The sequence below is a fragment of the Elgaria multicarinata genome, chromosome 19 (genome assembly GCF_023053635.1).
Source record: "Elgaria multicarinata webbii isolate HBS135686 ecotype San Diego chromosome 19, rElgMul1.1.pri, whole genome shotgun sequence".
In the NCBI taxonomy this organism is placed as follows: Eukaryota; Metazoa; Chordata; class Lepidosauria; order Squamata; family Anguidae; genus Elgaria; species Elgaria multicarinata.
Window position 1 is genome coordinate 14030751 of NC_086189.1, and position 24749 is coordinate 14055499.

Consider the following 24749-nt stretch of genomic DNA (forward strand, 5'->3'; position numbering starts at 1 on the left):
GTCCCTGGGTTTTAAGACCTTCTGGAGAGGCGCTTCTCAGAAAAGACCACCTCGAGCGCCCCCTGCCGCCCCTTTGCCTTTTAGCGTTCCCTTGCCTCTTAGCGCCCCCCTATGCAATCCCACCGCCCCCAAGGGGGCAGTACCGCCCACTTTGGGAACCACTGATCTAGAACCAATACTATAAGCATCCATTCATAATAAAACAGAAAATGTGCCTTGCAATGCTTTTCAACTTCAATGTTCTCAGATTCAATTTTAGTCATTCTCCAAAGGCTTCAAGCTCGTGATTGCCTGGGAGACAAACTGCATAAAGAACAAATTTTCCTAAAGTAATACATTATTGACAATGACTTTTGGCAGGGTTTGGGAATGTGTGACCCTCCATGTGTTGATGGACCTCTACTCCCATCATTGATGGTCAGCATCGCCAGCTGAATAGCCACACGTTTCTGATCCTTTTCTCCCATCAAAGAGAAAGGTGATCTAGCAATGGAGGAAGAGATCCGGTCTCTTTCTCCATAGCTAGATTGCTCTCCTTTCTCTCTGTGCTGAAAAAAGGGCAGCCTCTTTCTCCATGCGTAGAGAAAGGAGAGCAGTCTTGCTGTGGAAAAAAATGGGCCTAACTGCTTCCTTCATGGCCAGATCACTCTGGCCTTAGCTAGACCTAAGGTTTATCCCAGGGTTGTCCCTGCCTGCTCCCGGGATATCCTGTGTGTCATTTAAATGAACAGGGATGACCCCAGGATGATCCCGGGATAAACCTTAGGTCTAGCTAAGGCCTCCGTTTTCTCTTGGCACAGAGAAAAAAAACACAGCCCTTTCTCTGCGCAGAGAGATGTGTTTGAATATGGGGTGAGCAGAACAATGGGGGAGTAGCAAATGAGCAAATTGGTGGTGGTGAGTGAATCAGCGCTTAAGGGCAGTGAGTATGCCCTTTTCGCTGCAGGCATGCTTCTGGTGTGCCACTATTAACGCAGTAAATCTTTACAGGGAAATGTATGTCTTTATGTTCTGTTAATCACTTTCAAAAAGGCTTACACCGGAAGCACACTTCAGATGGAGAAGTTCCAGAAGCTTTTGGATCCCAGTTGAAGCTTGCCCTCTGGGCACATAAGTTTCCTTGCCCCTGTTAGGAAAACAACAGCAACTGGGATCCAAAAGCTTCTGAAATGTCTCCAGCTGAAGGGTACTTCTAATATAAAAGCATAGAAGCCTTTTTGACAGTGACTAAGAAAATATAAAAACATATATTTCCCTATGAAGATTTACTGTCTTAATATGTTAGATATTGTTCAGATTTTTACCTTGCAATCTCATGTCAAGCTTTGACAGTTTTAGTTCAATAAGATCCTCTAAACCCCTCTGTACAATGTTGCCACACTTCAATCAATCTCTTTATATTTTCCCTTTAATGATAACGTGGAAGCAGATTAACTTACCCATAATGTATTTTCCTTTCCAGTTTTAAGTACCAAGAGTCAAACACAAGTGGGACATTGCAGCTCATATCTCAGGAGTAGATGTTTCTGAAAAAAGGCAAATAAAAATATAACAAAACAAAATGTTCATTTATATTTCTTATATTACAAACTTCCAAGAAATAAGAAACAGGTATTCACTGTAAACAGAAAGCAGATTTGCGCACATTCTAAATATAGAGCTTTTTACTGAATCACAGGAGTAGTTAGGACTTGGCAGTTGCGACACATTTGAACCACAGTGTTATTAAGAAAAAGCAATATGAAAAGTTAACAGAATGTAACTGTCACTAAACTCCAATAAAGGCCTAGCTCTTTTTATCACATAGCTTGCCTAGGTGCACCTAGTATACCACAGCACACGGCACAGAAGTACAGCCTTCTGGACGTGGAGAAAGGGACTGTCTCCTCTGCCTTTGTTTCTCCTTGGTGATCCTTTGGCCCCTCTGCCAGCGGCCCATCTTCCACCCTCCCAACCCTCTCTGCTGCCAGCCACCACTTATCAAGTCTATCCTTCCTGCCAATATATTGCTGAGGATTAAATATTTTGTTTATTCTTGCTTAAGCATTGTGTGGCGCAGAGCGGCAAAGCAGCAGTTTCTGCAGCGGAAACTCTCCCCACGGCCTGAGTTCGATCCCAGCGGAAGCTGGTTCTCAGGCAGTCGGCTCGGGTCCACTCAGCCTTCCATCCTCCCGAGGTCGGTAAAATGAGTACCCAGTTAGCTGGGGGAAAGGTAATAATGGCCAGGGAAGGCAACGGCAAACCACCCTGCTATAAGGCCTGCCAAGAAAACGTCAGTGAAAGCTGGCGTCCCTCCAAGAGTCAGTAATGACTCAGTGCTTGCACAAGAGGTTCCTTTTTTTCCTTTATTCTTGCTTATTATTACAAATGGGACCTACAACAAAATGTTGTAGTGTATATTCACTTCCAAACAGAAGTGCTCCTGTACTGGATTCCAGCCATGTCCTCCATGCTCTCTGCCCCAATTTTCTATCTTTGTTTGCCAACTGATACTCATAATTCTGTGGCTAGTGACTATGTTCATTCCTCATTCAAATTTTGGGGTTGGGGTTATATTTTCTTTTTAAAATATGTTTTTGTACTTCTGCAAATCCTAGGGTTCCCCTGAACATGCTGATACTGTCCTCATGTTTCTCAGTGGACTCATTTTGGCCCCAATCTAGTCAGCACTGACCAGCTGGATTTGCTTTGCACAGGAGTCAACAACCTGTGGCCCTCCAGATATTGTTGGACTGCAATTCCCATCAACCCTAGCCAGCATAGCTAATGGTTAACAATGATGGAAGTTGCACTTTCATAACATCTGCAGGGCACATGTTTCCTACCCCTACATTAGGAGTAATTAGGCTTCTTTAGTCTGCAATCCTATGCACACTTTCCTAGGATTAAGTGCCATTGACCACTGTGGGACTTACCTCAAAGTAAACATGAAAGAATTGCTCAGTTAATTTTGTTAAATTTGGTAATCCATCATAAAAAAGATGCTATATCACTGTTATTACCAAAATATACTCTCTCATTATCCATATTCAGTTTTATATAGAATATAGTTAAGCCAAACTTCTTTGAGTAAAACCTTTTTATCTAATGCTGCTTAAATGGGTTGCCAAATAGGAGTATACTGAAATGTTTTCTCCTAGTTACGAATGAATGGGTAAAAAATAAGTATGGTTAATTATTAATCAGATTAAACTTTTTTCCAGTCAACCTACTTCCTGGAAAATTAATTTACAGGGACCAATGGTCATGTGAATAGTTCATGGCTGCTGTATAAGCCTGTGTTTTGTTTATAAATTAATCCAGTGTGAATTGATCAATAATATTTCATCATTCAGGGCATAAAGCATATTTTGGCGCTTTTTCGGCTTGCAATGAAAGGAGAACATTACAGACAAACCGGCCAATGCTGATAGCGGGCCCCATTCCTAGAAACCACATACAAGAAAAATCAGTAAACCCAGCGTTCTCTTTTGAGAACAGCTGCTCCAACTCATCCTCCGGAAAAAGTAATCCTCTCATACTCAGTTACACGTGAATTTCTTTAAACTGATTGTTCACACCACAAACAACATCTGGCAACAAATGCTTTAAAGGTTTTGGTTCCAAGATACCTCAAGGACTCCCTTCTCCCATATGCTCCTCCCTGTACCTTAATATTTTCATCATGGGCCTTGTCTTGGGTTCGTTCACATTCTAAACATGCACTGGGTGGTGTAGTGACTCAAGACACAATGTTTTCATAAGTGGAACTGAGGTTATAGAACTTCTTTCCAAGAAAGGTTTGTTCTGTTCCTGTTTTGCCAGCTTTTAGGCATAAATAAAGGTGATTATGTCTCGTGGAGGGTGCAAGTGTCTGTTGTTCAAAAAACAAAAAAGGCAAAACAACCACCCAACGTGTACAAGACCTTGAGCAAGCCTAAAGTGGTCCTATGAATAACAGGCTAACTGCTACTGGGCTGGACAACAAATGCCACCTAATGCCTTTTGGAATAAGAGGATACCATGATGTCATTAATAAAGACTGACTTTTACATAATCAATCTGACAATATTTATATGCATTTAATAACAGACAATTGACAATATTTAACACCATCAACAGATGGAGTTCTAACTAAGGATAGAAGACTATTAAAAAGATGGCTTTTCCTTATTGAGCTTAGCAGACATTATGTAAAGAAATTATGAATGTCTACTATGTTAGTTATCTAAAATTGATTTCAGCCAATTACATGCAGCAAGGAGTTTTATGAAGCACCTCCGTGTCAAGCATGAGGCATCTATAAACAGTAACTACAAGCTGTTGCCACATGCACTGTTGCCATGGTAGCCCAAGGAGTAACTAAAAATAAATGGGGAGATCTATGCATGGTGTTTTGAAGGAAGGAGACTGTTCGCAAGAAAAGTTGGGTTTATACCCTCATAAAATAGGATTAAGGGGGGAGGCTTTCTGTATCCTTTAACTCTGAGACCAATGACAAGGTAGGCTACTTCAAAAACTTTAAATGAAAGTAAATATTGATGAGATAATTGCTAAACGGAAAATAAAACGAAATGAAGTATGTAATGATCACGTTCAGTGCTTAAAAAATGCATTAAAAGGAGGGAGCAACTTTGAGGTACACTGTTGTTTATTCCCCATTAACTTCTAAAATGAAGTATTAGGGAATCTAATTTTTACAACAAAAGGTGCATGCAGATTAGGGCAGTACTTTCCTCCCTGATTTGCTGGGAAGCTGCTTGTGAGTAAAATGACTATAGCAATGGGAACATAAGGTGGAGCAAGATGGAGTTTTCACCTCCCTTCACCTGTATGCATCTTTTTGTGAAAATACAGACTCCCACAGTTCCCATTTTCGATGTAAATGAGGCAGATATATGTATGGCAAATGCGGTGAGATTTCTTCCTTCACTGACTTTATAGGGATGAGTTAGCTTTCTCTTTATACAAATATGGAACAGCATGAGAAAACTGTATGCTTTTTCTAATGTAGTAAAGGTACCTTAATGAGATCAGAAAAGGAGACGCTGAATCTTATTTGTCAGGGTTATAATGGTATCTTCTATAGCTGGGATCCTGAAGGAACGTCCAAGGGCTTGCTTGCATACTGTGGTGTTTGAGAAACACATATCCTCATTGGGTCATGGAATTAACTGGACTGTTCTTTTAATTCTAGCCTGTGTGTTGTGCTCTTAAAAATAAATTAGAGTGAAAAAGGAAGCTATTACGGTTTAATGTGTAATTTCACTCTTGCTTTATTTATGATGTTTATCAAACACAACACAATGTAAATGTAAACCTGATAAAATCTTTGCTCACTGTCAAGCTTATCTAAAACTCCATTAAAATTAAATGTGCTTGTGAATTATCTCCTTCAATGGCAAGGGTGTTTTGATTTTAACTCATCTAACCACACATACTTTTAAGAACTTTTATATTTAACTTTATGTTCTGTACAAATAAAATTAGCTCAGCTGGAGGAAAAGTTTCTGTCAACTGCTTCTTCACAACTTAAATGAGAAAGTGAGAAAATGAGCGCAGGGACAAGGCGGAACAAAGAGTCCAAAGGCCATTTTATATACAAATCCTGCAGTGAAACAGGACCTCTCATACCAAATCAATCTCAGAATATTGGATTGTTAGGAGGGCAGCAATCTTGAATTATCAGTTAGCAAAACCAATTAAAAGACTTTTTAATCAAATGAAAACACATCTCAAATTAATTAGGGGATTTTAATGCTATATTTGGGTGCTTATAAAACCAAAGTTAATGTTCTACTTATCCAAAACAATTTACTCATATTCACATTTATTCAGATTTTATTGATTAGTAATTTAAAACTCATTCGGTTAATCAGAGATCATTTTGTGCAACATGACAACAAAAATAAGGGGCCATGCCAAAAGAACATATTTAGCAAAAACAGATTGCTAAAGGAAGCCACGCATATAACTCCTCTAGTTTCACCACACACCCACAAATTCTGGCTATAAAGTCCTATCCAACCATGATATTTGGATTCCCACCCGCCCGCAGACACTCCTTCAGAGTGCCCTGCTTCTTTCATCACCACATCTTTAGGATTTGTGCTTATGACTCAAACAACAGCAAACATTAACGGCTGCCTTGGAAAAGACATGTGCTAAGAGCTGGTAGAGGAAATTCCCATGGCAAGTACGTTTGTAGATTGCCGGTCTTCATGTTAAGCCAAATCAACAAATGGCCTAGCACAACAGCAGATGAAAAAACACAACACCCTTCATAAAAGCCTTCACTGACTTTCAGGGAGGACTTGAAAAATCATAGATGCCAGGTGCAGTAGCAATGCAGGATTGATTCATCCTGTCCTTGCCTATTTTATTTTATAAAGTTAGATTAAAAAAAAAAAAGACAGTGGTTTAAAGCGTTTTTTCCCAAAGCAAAGTACAACACCATAGGCAAGTAACAAAAAAATAAAAAGTGATCCTTTTCTTTGTCCTCCTATTCATTTATTTATTTATTACTCCTAATGCCTCTTTTATATGGTAAGCACAATTTGTAAAGTCAAACTCTTTTCCCCCCAGCAGAAACATGGAAGCAACACAAGAACTCCCCTTAGTCCCCAAAGTCCAACTTCAACAGGAGTACTGGGTAACGGAAGATAGTAAAGCCAAACTGCTAACACTTGGTGCCAAATATTTGGATATAGTCACTCACAAAGAGCATTATTATGACACTGCTTCAGATGAGCTAGCAATGGCTCGATTGTGGCTAAGTCAAAGAAATCAACAGTGGTGTCTTGTCCTAGAATCTCAGAAGCAAGTAGCTAAAGGAAATGATGTCAACTCAGTCCCTGACATATGGGAACATCCATGCCAGAACAGAACAGATAATGTTCAGAACACCAATCCCACTATCCACAACACAACCTCGAAGAAACCAACACAACCTCTTAATAATCAAAATCATCAGCAGCATGATTTGAATGAAGACGCATGTGAAGAACCTAGTTCTACATATACTGAGCTAGTGGAAGAGAGTGAGATAATTATACATTTGGCAGACTTTCTTCACATAGATTTGAAAACTGAGGAAAAAAGACACATGGCCATGGAAGACTTTCTGCAGAGGGCTGGTATCCAGCATTACGCAAGCAATCATACTGTTACTCAAACAACATATATGCTGTGTAACCAGTACACAATTATAATTCAAAGAGATGAATGCTCTTTGAAGGAGTCTGCAGTGATTTTGTTACATGAGGATATTTCAAATATTTGCCAAGGTTTTGAAAAAATTGAAAAGTTAGCAAATTACCTGGGATTTGAGCATCAAGCAGTTCAAAGCAACCAAGGCCTGCCCATATAGTCAAACAGACAATATGAGAATAGACCTCTACATTTTTTTAGACTGCTTTCTGAGGAATTATTTAAAGATTTGATCACCTGAATACATTTCATTTGCCACTTAATCCCAGAATTATGTGTAACAGAATCTTCTACAGCCTGAAAATACAGATTTATGGCAATGGCAGCAGTACAACTAGTGTCAGCACTGGTCTATGAATAGATCAGTTAACAGCTGCTGGGTGAGAGAGACGTTGTTCTGGAGAGCACTGTAAGGAGTGATTTGTTTTTTCTTCGCAAAACTGCACAGGTGGCTGCATGTTAGTTCAACTAAAGAAATCCTTCAACTAACCAACCCTAATCTTCCCATTCAACAGTGCTGGACATAATCATGTTGTCTACAGAGAGAAAACATCTGCCTTTGGTAATCTGGGATCTCAAGAGTTCTAGTCCCCCACTCAGCCATGGAAACCCACTGGGTGACTTTGGGCCAGTCACATACTCTCAGCCCAACCTACCTCACAGGGTTGTTGTTGTGAGGATAACATGGAGAGGAGGAGGATTATGTACGCCACCTTGGGTTCCTTGGAGGAAAGAAGGCTGGATATAAATGTAATAAATAAATTTGTTTGAAATTTCTTGGAACAAATACACTACTACTTGAAAAAGCTCTTGTACCTAGAAGATGCACATTCAGCCCCACTATTTCTACTATTAAATTCAGAGGCAAGAAGCTATGTCGGCAATTCTTCACTTAACAGTTAAAGACCAAGGCAATGAAGGGCATGCTTTTGTTCATACTGTTTATTGGAGGACTTCTACTATTTCTCTTCAGTCATCCCTGTGGAATTTAAATGTAAAATTCAATCTTCATGGTTGTGTCAGCATTTCACTTAACTACAGTTGTTGCTGAATTCCAAAGAGATGTGAAAGAAACTCAAGAGAGACTATTTCAATTCCAGGAACAAAAATATCTGTAATACGCAGAGCAGTTGTAGCTAGTTTATCACTGCAGTACAGTGAGAGGAGGACATTGTTGTAGCTGGAGGAGGAAATATTTCTAAATTATTTGACCAATAAAAGTGGGTATCCATTATAATTAGCTGTGATTTCAACAGAGTGCCTTCTGCTTTTCTCCTTCCTTACCCTAGAGTTGATGGCTATTGACCACCAACAGATTCATCATCTGGGGGCACTGCTAGATCCAACACTGTTGCTGGAGTCGCAAGCAGCCATGGCGGTTTCAAGTGCCTTTGACCAGCTTCAACTGCTACGCCTTCTCCTGGACAGAGATAGCTGGGCCACAGTGGTACAGGTCCTAGTAATCTCAAGACTGGATTACTGCAATGTGCTCTATGTGAGGTTACCCTTAAGGCTGGTCTGGAAGCTAGAGCTAGTTCAAAATTTATCAGCTCGGCTGTTGTTAGAAGTTACCTCCTTTCAGCATGTAACCTCCTTCGCTGAGGGAACTACACTGGCTACTTATTTGCTACTGGGCCAGGTTTAAGGTTTTGCTTTAGCGCAGTGGTTCCCAATTAGCTAAGTACTGCAAACCTCGTTTTTCAAATGCCAAGCCATGGACCCCCAAATTTTGAAAATTTTGTTAACTCTATGGTAGGTACCTGGGCGAAGCAATTTTTGGCAGCAAATAAGGGGTATCCCCTAATAAGCAAAGGATTTTAGGTATACTAAAAAACAAACCATAAAATTTGTGATATTACCATGCAAAAATGACAATGATTTAGTTAGGAATATAAAGACAATTTAATTTTACTAACGTCTAGTTTACAATTGAACAAATTATGACATGTCTAGCAGCTACTAAACCTAAATGTGATGGGAGAAATCATGCCTCTTCTTGTCCCAAACAATCCCTTCCACATCCGGTTCAATATTTCCTACTTTTAATCTCAAATCTGGATCAACATTGAGCGTATTTCCTTTTATTAAAATGTGGACCTTGCAGAGCTAATATGGGAATGGTGCCACGGACCCCCTGGGGACCACCAATTTGGAACCACTGCTTTAGCGTATAAAGCCCTAAATAACTTTGGATCAGTTTACTTGAGAGAGTGCCTTCTCCCTTATCAACCTGCCCAGTCACTGAAGTCATCAGATGGGATGCTCCTGGTGGTTCTGCATGGACCTATGACGTGAATGGATATCACTTGGATTATAGCCTTCAGTGTAGTGGCTCCCTTTCCATGGAACACTTTGCCTCTGGAGGTCAGGCAGACACTGACAATGTGTCATTTTCGATGCCTGCTGAAGACATATTTATTTCAAGAAGCCCTCTTTGACTGACCAGGCACATTTTCTATTAGCATTCTGGTTTTTAAAAACGTTTAATATGCTGTTGTTATTTTTAGTATGTTTTAGTATGGTGTTTTTATTCTTTTTATCTTATTGCTCAGTTCCGGAAGCTGTTTAGATGTGAATCAGTATATAAATTTTGTAAATTATATAAAAATAAATAAATAATACATTCAATTAGATTGTTTACCCCAAATCAACTTATGTACAATGAATCTTCTGTGCACAATAACAAAGATATCGGATTTGTTTTTCTGGCAATGTGTGCGTTGTTTGAAATCGACTAAATATCTTTTAAAAGTAATGTTTTCAACCTGTCATCTCTGTCCAATTCTGTTATAAAATCCCAAATCTTGCTACTAAAAAATCGTTCATGCTATGCATCCCCAGTGGACTACAAGTAGCATTCATATAATACTAACAAGAAAACCCAATCAATATTTTCCCTATGCTGACCCACCTTTATAATAAACTTCTTAACACACTGCCAACATACTACTCTAAAACTTGAAGACTTAAGACAGGCAGAAGATGTGGCAGACTGCCAATTGACAACAATAATTAAAGTTGGTCCTTCATCTGGTGTAATTTTCTTTGACATACTCCTAGAATAAAGAAAAAAGGGGCTTCTCTGCTTTGTTTTGCTCTTCAGTTTCCAAATATGGGTGATACATATGACCCAGAATAATAAGGCAAATAAACCTGCGATCTAGTCATGAATGTATGCTAAAGAGAGTGTGCACGCTAGGGTTTATTATAGGACTGTAATATCTTTAGCAGTTCCCACTTTTCAAATCTATGGAGATGAAAACTTGTTTTATGGTATGGCAAGTCAAAAGGGCTAATAAATCCCGGTGCCTTTTTCACCTCTGTATCATATCCACTGCTTTTGGCTATGGTACTAATTGCAGCCACATTTTAATAATCAACACATTCCAGTTAGTATACAACATGGTGGCACCATGTTCACAACAATAAGGGAGGGAAGGAAAATGCAGTGTCAGTGGCACCAGAATTCATAAAATAACATTACATTTAAGCAAAACCAACAAAGAGTATCGTGGCATCTTAGACTAATATATTTATATATATATTTATAATATATAAAAGCATAAGCTTTTATGAATTATAGTCCATTCAATTGACTGACACACACACACACACACACACACACACACTGTTAGTAGTAGGGAATTGAAGGTCAGAGGGAATTGAAGTACAGAAAGTACAGACAGTGATAATTAATTTAACAGTGGTGATTCACAAAGCAGTTGTTGGGTGATAAGACAGACAGCCTGTGAGCTGATTAGCACATGTATTATGCTAAAATAAATATTTGTCCCTGTTCAAGCGACAGGCGATGGAGTTGAATCTCTTGATAAATTTTACATCAGCTGTTTCATGTTGAAATCTGCCTTTGAAGTTCGTTGCTCAAGAATGGCTACCAATGTTATTGACAGTGGGCGGGTCTGCACATTACACTAAGCCACTGTGGGTTGATTGTTGTTTTGAACAACCCACGGTACACCCTACAGAAGATCAGGCTTGCTGTAGCTTGTTCTCCCCTTCCTTTCCCCTCAGTTCTCCAGCCAGCTCCAGAACATATCCCAAGCGCCTTTGCAGCAAAACCCATCTTGTCTCCGCATCCCAGCCCCCTTCCCACTCTGACTGCTACCCTTATTCGTTCAACCCCCTTTTTAAAATCACTTTTTTGGTGCTACAAATGTGTTTGCAATTTATTATTAAGCAAATGAAGCAGCGACAACGGGAGATGATGACACTTTCAGGATTTGCTAGAAGCGTTGAATTGGAGGACACTGACAATCGTCAATTCAACATTTAAAAGTAACACAACCTGTCAATTGGGAAATATTGCCCCCACCCCAGTGCACTTACTGCTCTTGCATTTCCCCCTTTTTCCTGTGATTTTGACTGCGCAAATGAGTTCCTCCTCTCCCTTAGTCCTTGTCATCTGTGCACAAGTTAGTCTATCTGCCTCTCACCTTGTCAATTTCCTTGTATGTTACCTACTCCATTTCAGCACTTCCATTGACAACAAGGACATTGACAATTACCACTTTCATTATTGTCCTATTTTGTCTAATCAATGGGCCGTTGTATTGGCATCGGTATCTGCTATGTCTACGGACCTCTGGTTATGTCTTATTCAGCAAAAACTCTTGTTTCAGGTCACAACGTCCAACATGGCTAATTGTTGGAGTTAGGCTTCTTTTATTCATATGTTTTGGAAATGCCCAAAGTTATCATACGAATGATGTTGCACTAGCGGAAATGAGCTTCTCAACTACAGTATGTGCAGGAGAAGAATCCAACTAAAGTTACATTTGTGTAAGCATGGGTGTGAAGGTGGTTTGTCAGAACATATGTAGAACACATTGTGCATTCCTGTTATGCAACCAATTACGCAACGGCTTGCACTCATTGTACAACTGTTTTGCACCCAATGTACAAACTGTTGTGCATTTCACTTGTGCAACCTGCTATGCAACAGCTTGCACCTGTTGTGCACCCTGCTGCACGACACACTGTGCAACCAGTTGTGAAACTGCTCACACGACTAGTTGCATAGGAATAATGGGAAACCGTTTGAGCAACGGAAACCTTCAGCAGAGCTCTGCCTGTGCTGAGTTTGCAGAATGTCACTGTTGGATTCTGCCCAATATATTTAACAAGAAATATTCTTGTATTGCTCTAATGGACAACTCAGACAGTTTGCTCACAGACAATCCCATGATTTTTATAAGGTTGCTCATTCACACAATACAGCATCACTCTAGAACAGCCTTTCCAAACCTGGACTACAACTCCCAGCATCCTCCAGCCAGCCATATTAGCTGGGGGATGCTGGAACTTGTAATCCAACATATCTGGGGGCACCAGGTGGAGAAGATTGCTCTAGAAAATCCGACAAAGGCTGCAAATTAGTAAACCGCCCAGAGAGCTTCGGCTGTGGGGCGGTATATAAATGTAATTAAATAAATAAATAAATAATTGTCATATTAGAACACGCCTTTTCATATGCTTATTTCTGCATGCCAAGATACTCCAATAATAGTAATCATATTTCACACAAAAATAATAACACATGTTCAATCTTTGCTGGCTTTTAAGATAAAAGTACTGAATTCTCCAGAACTGATAGTATGCAGAAGAGCACAACATTAATTTATATATTATATATTTACTTTGTTTTGTCATTGGCTTGCTTCCAATATAACACATGGGGTGGTTTGTTAAAAACTGCCTAGTAATTGACTGAGTTCACACAACACAACAATCCACACTAAAGGTTGAGTTTCGGTTGAGTGTGGGTTGTCATTGAACTGTGAGTGGTTGTGTTGTACCCTACCCAGTGCCTGTTTGCATTCTCTTCCCCTCCTTATCGCTTTACTATGATTTTAATAGAATGTAAGCCTATGCGGCAGGGTCTTGCTATTTACTGTTTTACTCTGTACAGCACCATGTACATAGATGGTGCTATATAAATAATAATAATAATAATAATAATAATAATAATAATAATAATAATATCCCAGTGTGCTAACAAATTGTGGCTTGTTAACCATGAACACCACACATTTCTCAACATGTATTCTCTTTGTGGTTAAGAGACCATGCTTTGTTAGCATAGTTGGGTTCACATAATGCAACAACCCACGGTTCACCGATAACCCATGCTCAACCTATACCTTTGTATGAACCTATTCACAGCTAAAGTAACAAACCATGGGTAACATGAATCATGGTTTAGTGATATGTGCAAACATAGCCATTATGTAACATGCTTGATGTACAAAGGCTTTGTTAAAAAAAAATCAGAATCAAACTTTGTTTGACTTATCTTAAATTTGTATTTTAAATACACAGAAGTGCTGTTATTTCCAAAGGTATGTATCTTATCTTGGAGGTGAGGGGGAAGTAATCACTGTCACTTCCCAAGAGAAGATACACATTTCAAGAATAAACTCTCTCTCTCTCTCACACACACACTCACACACACACACACACACACACACACTTATTTATATTACATTTCTATACTGACCATTAGCTAAAGTCTCTGGGCAGTTCAATAAACAATGTGCATGCATCTATATGAGTATGTGTGTGCTGATTTATCACAGGTCAATCACCTCATAGTAGCAGGGGAAAGAGATAGATACATTGGTGGAGTGAGAATTGTTGCATTAAGAAAATATACAGGTTACACATCGCAACAGCAAAGACACAACTCCTCATACATCAGGGTAAGGCTTAGGACATAGGCTAGTATATGCAATGACATGGCACATATGCCAAGTTCTTTTTCCTCTAATGTGAGTAACTACATGGAGCAGACATCCAAATCAGAGAACATACCAAGGAAGCCGGCTTGAGCCTTGGCACCTCTCATCTTAAAAGCTATTGGCCCTATTTGTTGATTGAAAGTGCTGCATAAAGAACTGACTCCAGTAAGATTACTAGTAAAGGTGAGTCCTCGATCTAGAAAGAGGATTTAAATGATCCTGTTAGGTGGAGGATAATGGGGATCTATATAAGAGTTAAAATCTGCTTCTCTCCTGACATTGAAAAGTAGAAGGGTGGACAGCAAGCACAAAGAACAACCTGAATGGGTAGGGAACCTTTCTCTTAGCTGAAAAGGAGACCAAGATGTGACCATTTCAGGAGTTAAGCCTTGCTAAGAGCCAGTCACCTCAGGCAACAGATTTTCAGGTGCTATTATAGGGTGGCAAAATGTCAGTTAGTTATTACAAAACTGGAAATGAGGTTGGATTTTCTGCTTCAAGTATCTTAAAAGAATTAACAACAAATTGAAGTGAAGAGGGTTTTTTTTAAAAAAAAATTCTAATAACAGAACCAGAAGATAGCATTAAGACAATAAAAGAATTGTCTTGAGAATTCAGCTTAAGCATGAGAGAGTGGGAGTTACAGCACACATATCTGGGATCTACCTGTCAGAGGGATAGTGGTGAGGACAGAATTGTGATTTTTTTTTTTTTGAGTGACACTATTTCTGGCATTGATAGGCATCCATATTCATGGAGTGTTCTCCTTAGTTGTCAGAGTTAGAGGGGTGAGGGGGTGAGAGAGAGACAAATAGACAGGCAGGCAAGGCAGACAGAGACTGGAATACTTTGAAATGGAGGCAACAAGATAAATGGATGCAGATGTTGTCCAAGGTGGTGAGGTGCGATGATTGGGTGGGGGAGCTCTCAGTGGGATGAATAGGCACACTCTGTCAGTAACAGGTGGACTGTGTGAAGGATGTGTCCTGTATAGACTAATGGAATATGCATCCTGCCAAGTGCAATGACTGTGAAAAGAGTAGGAAGCTCAACATCAGGTTGGTAGGTACTCCTCAACTGTCACTTTTGGAGGTATGACAGGGGTAGAGTTCCATGGCACATAAGTGACAGCCTACATAAACAAATGGGGTATGGGTGCAGCCCAAAGGAAGTGTGCCAAGTGGAGGGAAAGATTCAATTAAAGAGGTAATGGAGGGTCCACAGCAGTGGAGATTCTTCACCTATATAGCTAAAAAGGCTGTGGGTGCCATCCAAGAGAAAAGAGGGGGAAACACTGGGAATGAGAAAGTGTACTCTCAGGCAGGAGATGGGAATAATCTCACATTGTGCATTATGGGACAGCCCGTATGGATCAATTAGGTGCTAAACAGATGGGGTGTGCTATGCTCGCTCTGGCATTGTCAAGTGTGCTGTTTTGGATGGTAGTTGGGGAGTAAGATGTTGGAAACATCTCTTGGCATAGAAATAGCCATCTGTACATATGAATCGTTGCTATCCAAGAATGAGGCTCTAATGGAGTGCAGCAGACTGGGACACTTTCTGTTGTTTGAATGGTAAGCTCTTCTCACATGTTGGAGCAGGCAGCTATGGGCACACAGAATGGCATGTGTTACCCAAATTATGGGGCTGTCCCAAAAGGGGTGGGGAACTGTCCTTGTCAGAATGATTAACCTTTATAGATTTAGTTGAAGGAGTCTATGTGCATTTTTTTTACCCTATCATCCTGAGAAAATGTTTAAGACATTGGACACTCTAAAGCACTATATCAAAACCATGTATATTATCATTATCATCATGGCATTAAAGGGGGATTATACAAATTCATGGAGAAAGATAGCCACTGACAGACCTATTAGCGTCTGAACATTCAGGTATTTAAATATCAGAACTTGTGGGGAGGGGTAAGAGCCAAAGATCAAGGGTACTCGATGCCCTGCTTGTGGCCTTCCTGAAAGCATCTGGCATGACACTTCGAGAAGCAGGAGAGCAAACTGTATGGACCTTTGGCGAGATCTAGCTAGACTGCTTGTACATCGATTTATTTCATATCTATACCGTCCAATAGCCGAAGCTCTTTTATTATTGTCCTCAGAGAGAACAGGTCACCGAAATATTTACCGTTATAATTCCTTTCGCCTTTTTAAACTAATTCCTATATTCAAATTGCATACATTGAAATACATAAAATGAACACTTTGGTGCTTATATATAAACCACCCACATACAGAAACTATTTAATTTTATATGCATCTTCATATAGCAATATAAAATAAGTAGTTTATTCACGTACACATTATGCAATTTCTGCCACCTTGAGGCTTATGTGAAAGGCATAATTTATATATCTAATTATCATACACATATCATTAAAAGAAAGGTCGAATATATAAAGAAAGGTCTATAATATTGCTTGGATCCAGATTTGCTCATTTTCGAAGCAGACTCATTGAAATTAAAGCGACTGAAATAAGCCATGACTCACTTAAGTCCCATTGATTTCAATGAGTCTACACCAAGTATGAAAAGATCTAGATCCAACCTAGTATCTGTACAACCAGCCTTTCACATAAGCCTCAAGGGGGTCAATGAAAACAACCTAAGAAAGAAAACATGTTTTACTAACGTTACTATATAGTAGGTGTGTATATATAAATAAATAAGTGATACATATATTTATTCAGATTTATATATGCAGTCTATGTGTGTGTGCATATGCATAATATGGCCTTATAGGCCCCTTCCAACTCTACTATTCTATGATTCTATATACGGACACACCCGTGTGTGTAATTTATTAAAGTAATAATTGTGTATTTTAATAAACGTATATTTTACGTGCAGTGTGTATATATGGTATATTACACACGCACTGCACATAAAATAGACGTTTATTAAAATATACAATTTATAATATAATTTTAATAAATGTATATTTTACTTGCAGTGTGTATATATGGTATATTACACACGCACTGCACATAAAATATACGTTTATTAAAATTTACAATTTATAATATAGTTTAACAAACGTATATTTTACGTGCAGTGTGTATATATGGTATATAACACACACACCGCACATAAAATGTATGTTTATTAAAATATACAATTTATATTTTAACAAACGTATATTTTCTGTGCAGTGTGTATATATGGTATATTACACACTCACTGCACATAAAATATATGTTTATTAATATACGTTTATTAAAATATACAATTATATATTATATGTGTGTGTGTAATATACTATATATATATATATATATATATATATATATATTATATGTGTGTGTGTAATATACCATAATAAATTGTATATTTTAATATACACACACAGACTGCTTCTATAAAGATATGCCATATTATTTTATTATTTATTTATTTAGAATATTTATATACCGCTGCCCATTGAAAAATTTCAAAGCGGTGTACAAGGTAAAATGAAAATAAAAACAGAATAATACAGTTAAAACAAAATTTTAAAAGAAGCAAAAATCAGAAATCCAAGGCTGCATGTTAAAGAAAGGCTTCTTGGAATAAAGATGTTTTCATATATTGCATATATAAACCAGCAATTTATAACTTTAATAAATTAAATAAACACACACAAACAAGACTGCATATCAGGTTTTAAGTCATGACTGATTAGAGTCTATATCTTTGGATGATTCTAGTCTTGTAATGTAATCCTATATATTTGTAATATATTTTGACTATTCTGTTTTATTTGATTATATTGTTTACTACAACTTATTAGATTGTAAGCCTATGCGGCAGGGTCTTGCTATGTACTGTGTTATCTGTACAGCACCATGTACATTGATGGTGCTATATAAATAAATAATAATAATAATATATATATATATATATATATATATATGTTTGTAATGGGTCTGGTTACACAAATAAACTTCTTTATTAAGTTTCTTTATAATATATGTGTGTGTGTAATATACCATATATATATATATATATATATATATATATAATAAATTGTATATTTTAATATACACACACACAGACTGCATTCTAGTCTTGTAATGTAATTTTATATATTTGTAATATATTTTGACTATTCTGTTTTATTTGATTATATATACATATACATGTTTGTAATGGGTCTGGTTACACAAATAAACTTCTTTATTAAGTTTCTTTATAATATATGTGTGTGTGTAATATACCATATATATATATATATATATATATATATATATATATATAATAAATTGTATATTTAATATACACACACACAGACTGCATTCTAGTCTTAACTCTCTGATAAGATTCCCTATATTACCAATAAAGTAGCTAAATTTTGTGCAATTGCAATAACATGCCTGTACCTTTTTAGCCCCTGAGTGTACTCTGTGATTTTAGATGGATTTGTTGATATAATTGTTTTGAACTCTGACTCTCTAGATGTTGGTAGTTTTAATGTGTTAACATATTTTGTATTGAGTGTTTGTTACATGTACTGTTGGTATTGGTCAATGACCGTAATAAAATATATTCATTCATTCTAGTCTTGTAATGTAATTTTATATATTTGTAATATATTTTGACTATTCTGTTTTATTTGATTATATATATATATATATATATATATGTTTGTAATGGGTCTGGTTACACAAATAAACTTCTTTATTAAGTTTCTTTATAATATATGTGTGTGTGTAATATACCATATATATATATATACATATATATATATAATAAATTGTATATTTTAATATACACACACACAGACTGCATTCTAGTCTTGTAACGTAATCTTATATATTTGTAATATATTTTGACTATTCTGTTTTATTTGATTATATATATATATATATATATATGTTTGTAATGGGTCTGGTTACACAAATAAACTTCTTTATTAAGTTTCTTTATAATATATGTGTGTGTGTAATATACCATATATATATATATACATATATATATATATATAATAAATTGTATATTTTAATATACACACACACAGACTGCATTCTAGTCTTGTAACGTAATCTTATATATTTGTAATATATTTTGACTATTCTGTTTTATTTGATTACATATACATATATACATGTTTGTAATGGGTCTGGCTACACAAATAAACTTCTTTATTAAAATATAAACATATGCCTCTTATACACAAAGCAGCAACCTGCGTTTTCCGTCTTAAATGAAGACAGAGATGCCACCAGGGAGACGTAAAGGTGGGCGCTGGGTTGGGGAAGGGGGTGTACATGTCTCCCACGGCCGTGGGGGGGGGGGAGGCTATTTTGGTGGAGAAAAGCCGGGGGGGGGGACGAAATTTCTCCTCACCTGTCACGTAGGAGGAGGGGGCGGGGGGGAGGCGTGACGGGGTTTGGGAGGTGGGGGGCGGGGGGCGCCTTAGCCCTGGGGTAACGGCATGTCTGGAGAAAAGCGGCGGCGGGGGGGGTCTGTCTCTCTCACCTGCTGGGGGGCGGGGCGGGGCGGCCCCCACCTGCCACTGGCCCAGGCTGCCCGTGGTTCCTCCTCGAGGCCACCGAGGAGGAGGAGGAGGAGGAGGAGGAAGAGCGCCGGGCGGCTTCGCGAATCGCCGCCACCGTCGTCGCGTCCGCCGCAGCGCCAGCCGCCGCTGACGACGACGACGACAAGGCCAAGCCCGGCCGCTGAAGAAGGGAGGGGGGAGCGGAGGGAGGGAGGGAGGGAGGGGGGGTGAGAAGGATTTGAGGAAAGCTGTGAGGGAGAAAAGACGGGAGAGCGCCAGCGCGAGTGAGGGAGGGGAATGACAAGGCCTGCCGCCAATCGCCGCGCGGGGCCCGGCCAATCGCGGCGGGCGCTCGGAAAGGCGGGCCGAATGCGCAGACCTGGGAGGAAAGCGCGAGGGAGGGGAGGGGGGTTTGGTGAGGAGAGGCAGGTGAGGGAGGGAGGGGGAGGCGAGCGCACGAGGCGCGCGGCCGTTGGCAGGTGGCCGTTGGCGGCTCCGTGGCCTGAGGGGGATTTAAAAAGACAGGTTTTTGTCCAGCCACGCACACAGGGCGTGAGGGGAGGCAGTTAGGGGGTGGCCCTATGGAAAAGGAGGACAGGGCTCCTGGGTCTTTAAACAGTTGCATAGAAAAGGGAATTTCAGCAGGTGTCGTTTGTATATAGGGAGAACCTGGTGAAATTCCCTCTTCGTCACTGCAGTTAAAGCTGCCCTCTTTTAAATCTGGTCACAGTATAGCTCCTGCAGCTTTAACTGTGGTGATGAAGAGGGAATTTCTCCAGGTGTGACATGCATACAAATGACACCTGCTGAGATTCCTTTTTCTATGCAACTGTTAAAGATACAGGAGCCCCGTCCTCCTTTTCATAGGGTCACCCTATAGGCAGTTGACTGTAGGGCTTCATTGGGGCCAAGATTTAGCCCCAGAAACGTTTTTTCCCCCTACAGTAGGCTTGAGATACCGGCTAGGGTGACCCTATGAAAAGGAGGACAGGGCTCCTGCATCTTTAACAGTTGTATTGAAAAGGGAATTTCAGCAGGTGTCCTTTGTATATATGGGGAACCTGCTGAAATTCCCTCTTCAACACAACAGGTAAAGCTGTCATTTGTATATATGGGGAACCTCGTAAAATTTCCTCTTCATCACAACAGTTAAAGCTGCCGTCTTTTAAATCTGGTCACTCTAGCGTAGCTCCTGTAGCTTTAACTGTTATGATGAAGAGGGGATTTCACCAAGTTCTCCATATATACAAATGACACCTGCTGAAATTCCCTTTTCTATGCAACTGTTAAAGATGCAGGAGCCCTGTCCTCCTTTTCATAGGGTCACCCTAGATACCTGGAACACTGAACACTGGCAGCTCTGAGCACGTTCACACGTTACCATCAACACGTAAACATTGTTTGACCCGTACTTCATTTCTTCTCCTCCTTGTGTGCTGAATTGGACTTGGTACACCAGGGAACGAGCAATTTTTGCAACAGCTCTGAGCACGTTCACACGTTACCATCAACACGTGTACATGGTGTTTTTATTTTTTAAAGATGTGTATACACAGTGGAGAGTCCTAGTGACTGCAGCATACCCGGCTTTCATTTATATAAGGTGACCATATGGAAAGGAGGTCACGGCTCCTGTGCCTTCAACAGTTGCATAGAAAAGGGAATTTCAGCAGGTGTCATTTGTATGCAATGCAGCACTGGGTGAAATCCCCTCTTCATTACAATAGTTCAAGCTGCAGGAGTCCTGCCCTCTTTTGTATCTGGTCTCAATGTGGATTGAACCAAGAGCATGGCTAATGGCCTTGGACTAGGGTGACCATATAGAAAAGGAGGACAGGGCTCCTGTATCTTTAATGGTTGCATAGAAAAGGGAATTTCAGCGGGTGTCATTTTTCTGCATGCAGCACCTGGTGAAATCCCCTCTTCATCCCAACGGTTAAAGCTGCAGGAGCTTTACTAGAGTGTCCAGATACGAAACAGGGCAGGGCTCCTGCAGCTTTAACCGTTGGGATGAAGAGGGGATTTCACCAGGTGCTGCATGCATGCAAATTACACCTGCTGAAATTCCCTTTTCTATACAGCTCAGGGTGTCGTGTAAACCATTCCTAACCGTGGTGGCTACATAACCATGGTGGCTAATAACATGCTCACTAGTCATTTGCTGCAAAAAGGTTAGTGGCTTAGCGTGTTGTCTGAACGGGCCCATTGTGTAGAGACTTTTAGTATAACAGGCACTTGATCTCCTGACTTGCTAAATTTTAATCTCCTTGTAATTTATCTGAACGATGCTTGTCTGCTATTACACCTTTTGTTTTATAGTAATGTATATCATTATTCTATTTATTATGCTATTTTATCAATTTGAACTTTTAAAATAAATAAATAAATGGGAACAATGTGAGGTGAAGTTGGTGGCAAAGATTCAGGCTTTAGCTCTTTTACCAAGTATGCCTTACATAGATTGGATCCATGAGAGGAAGGTGTCTGTTGTCAGAAGATCTGTCCATCCAAATTTGACTGTGATCATACCCCTGGTGTGTGTATATATGCACACACTCCAGAACTCACTCCATTCAGCAGAGACTCCAGTCTTTCATTTTCATGGGGCAGCTGTGGGATAGAGGTGGGTGGGTGAAGTCCACTGCTATCAGTTGATCCAGCGTAAATCTGGATCTAATTCTATACCTATGTTGTGTACATACCAATAAACAGCATTATAAGTAGAGCATGTGCAACATTTAAAGCACATACATACAAAGAAACACCACCACCTGTGTATTACAGAAACAAAAATGCTGTAGGAATCATCTTTAATTCAGATTATGTTAACTCTTGATAGTTTAACAAACTGCAACAACAACTGCCTGAGCTGGACCTATCATAAGGCAGGATGATGAATCTAAATATCAGTAAAATGAATCAAGGTATCAATTATTTAATGCGCTACATTTTTATGGAAAGCAGGAGAAACGTAGTCCGTCACTAAGTGCTTGACATGTGCCTCTAAAATTATGCATTACAGATGCTTGGGGCAGTACATTTTTTCAGCAGGAACACTACAGCCAACAATTTATTAAAAACAGCTTCTTGGGAACATGGAAGAAACAACCCCAATAAAATAATTAAAGCATGCAGAAAAGTTGCAACGTGCTTCAGACGTAGCTTGGCTTCCCATTGCCTGGGTGGAGGAACGGAGCAGCCGGCTCTCCACCCTCTGACTGCCCCACTCCTCTCCCCACCCCATTTTTTAAAAATAATAATCTGTAGATGCATACCTTCGCATCTACAGATTAAAAAAAATTAAAATGGGGGGGGGAAAGCAACGGTGCAGCCAGATGGGGAGGAAGAGAGGGATGCACAGCGCCCAAATAGGCTCCCCTCCCTCTGACCTACCTCCGGCTGCCTCATTCCTCTCCATTCCCCCTCCTGTTTTTTTTTTTTTAAATATTTATAGGGACCTGACTTGGAGCTCCCAGTCTGCCCCCTTCCATGTCCAGCCCAGCCGATGGCAACCAATCAGGGGGCAGCATTGGCTTTGCAGTGCCAATGACTTTTTAAAAGCGGGTTTTCAGGAGTTTGCCCCTGGTCGGCTTCGCAATGGGGGTTGCGTCAGGTAGATGACCTGCCGCCACTCCGAATCCACCCCAAGGCAAAGCCTTCGTCAAGACAAGCCCAGGGTTTAAGGAACAAGGGTTATACATTTCCTAATCCAAAGGAAGAGTAATACTGTCATCGTTGCAGACAGTGGGTGAGTTGAAACGAAATGAGAAGGGAAAGCCAACACCTAGAGACATTGCTGAAGCAATATTTGTATTATGCTTATTTGGAAGAGAGGAGCAAACATTAAAAATAAAATAAGTATAAAACAAAAGCAGAAACAACAAAAAACGGACAAGTTAAAAAAAATACTAGAGGTAAGGAACTACAAAATACCCATGTGTGAATAATAATATAAAAAGTCTTAACACTTTTAAAAGGAACCAGTTTCTGGATCAGATGCATTGCAAAAGGAAGCAGGTTCTAGAGGTCGTTGGCCAGCAGTGGGAAAGTTCATTCAGCAGTGACCACGGGCGTAATAGAACAGAGACTTTTACTATCTGGTAAAGATTTCCACCATCATTCTCCCGTGCTACCTAAGACAGTGTGTCAGTGACACATCATTGCAAAACAATCTTCCCAAGAACAGCCTAAACACATGCGCACGCCCCTCATTTTACTTTAGTCAATGGCATGGAAATTAGAAGAAGCAGGAAGTTAAAAGTGTTGAAATCGTACATGTTGTCATAAAACTCTATTACTTTACCTAGTCAAGAAGATAGGATCAGCGGCATCTCTCCTGCGATGCCATTGTGCAGCTACTTGCATTGAATATAATTTCAGAGGAGATAGCTCATGGTAGACATATACATTGTTTGTAAATAGCTATCAGGTATAAATAAATGAAAAATGTATCTCTGAAAACCATGAAGATTCCCAGGCAAGACTTCTAAACAGAATCTCATAATGGAAATAATGGTGTTAGTATGGACAGTGTATTGCATCTCCGGATTAAACAGAAAAAATTGATTTATTCCTTGCATTTTATTTATTATATACTGCTCCCCATTGAAAATTTCAGAGCGGCGTACAAGATAAAATAAAAACAGAATAAAACACTTTAAAATAGATTTAAAAACAAGCAAAATGTACAGTGAACCATTAAGGAAAGGCTTCCTGGAATAATGATGTTTTCAGGAGGTGCCGAAAGGAATACAAAATTGGTGTCTGCCATTACAAGTAAAGCAACATGGTTTGAATTAGAAATGCAAATAATCCCTATTTGCGGGAGGAGTCTTGTCTAGAATGCATTTGTCACCTGTTGTGTGTGTCGCCGCCCCTATTTTCAAGTTCCATGTATTAAAGGTCAACATCGATCTTTTTATCATAAACCAACAGGAAGCATGATAAGCAATAGCAAAACAGAATAGTTCAAAGAACAACTAATTTGAACCGGTACTGGAGTTATGCGCATCCACTTTGCACATATGGAAGGAGAAAAAGAATTGTCCATAATTGGATGTACAATAAAGCCCATGTAGTCCTGTAGTGGGAATTGCTATGTCACTATTTTTCAATTCAATGTCATAAAATTAAGTGCTTTTAAATAACAAGTTGTTTTGCACTTGATAGGTCTTTGGTTCGGGCTCCCACCCATTTGCTGCAGGAACAAATAATGCACTAGCCACGTCTCGGATTATTTCATACGGTTAGCATCCATCAGAGGCATGGTGCATGGTATTTGCATCATTTTTATAGGCCAGTTATGGCAACCAGCT

The 24749-nt window shown here is 39.4% G+C and overlaps 1 protein-coding gene across 3 annotated transcripts in view; it reads right to left on the reverse strand.

Moving 5' to 3' along the window:
- The window catches only part of RALGPS1 (Ral GEF with PH domain and SH3 binding motif 1), a 185570-nt gene extending 166137 nt beyond the window's left edge, over positions 1–19433 (reverse strand). Inside the window, exons 1-2 of one of the 3 annotated variants that reach the window (XM_063144542.1) lie at positions 19416–19433; positions 1440–1526 (exon numbers count right to left, since the gene is read on the reverse strand). The gene's annotated coding sequence lies outside the window, so the exon portion shown is untranslated. Of the gene's footprint in view, positions 1–1439; positions 1527–19415 lie in introns of those variants that run through there. The other 2 variants (XM_063144540.1, XM_063144541.1) reach the window with 2 other exon arrangements.
- Between the last annotated feature and the right edge of the window lie 5316 nt (positions 19434–24749).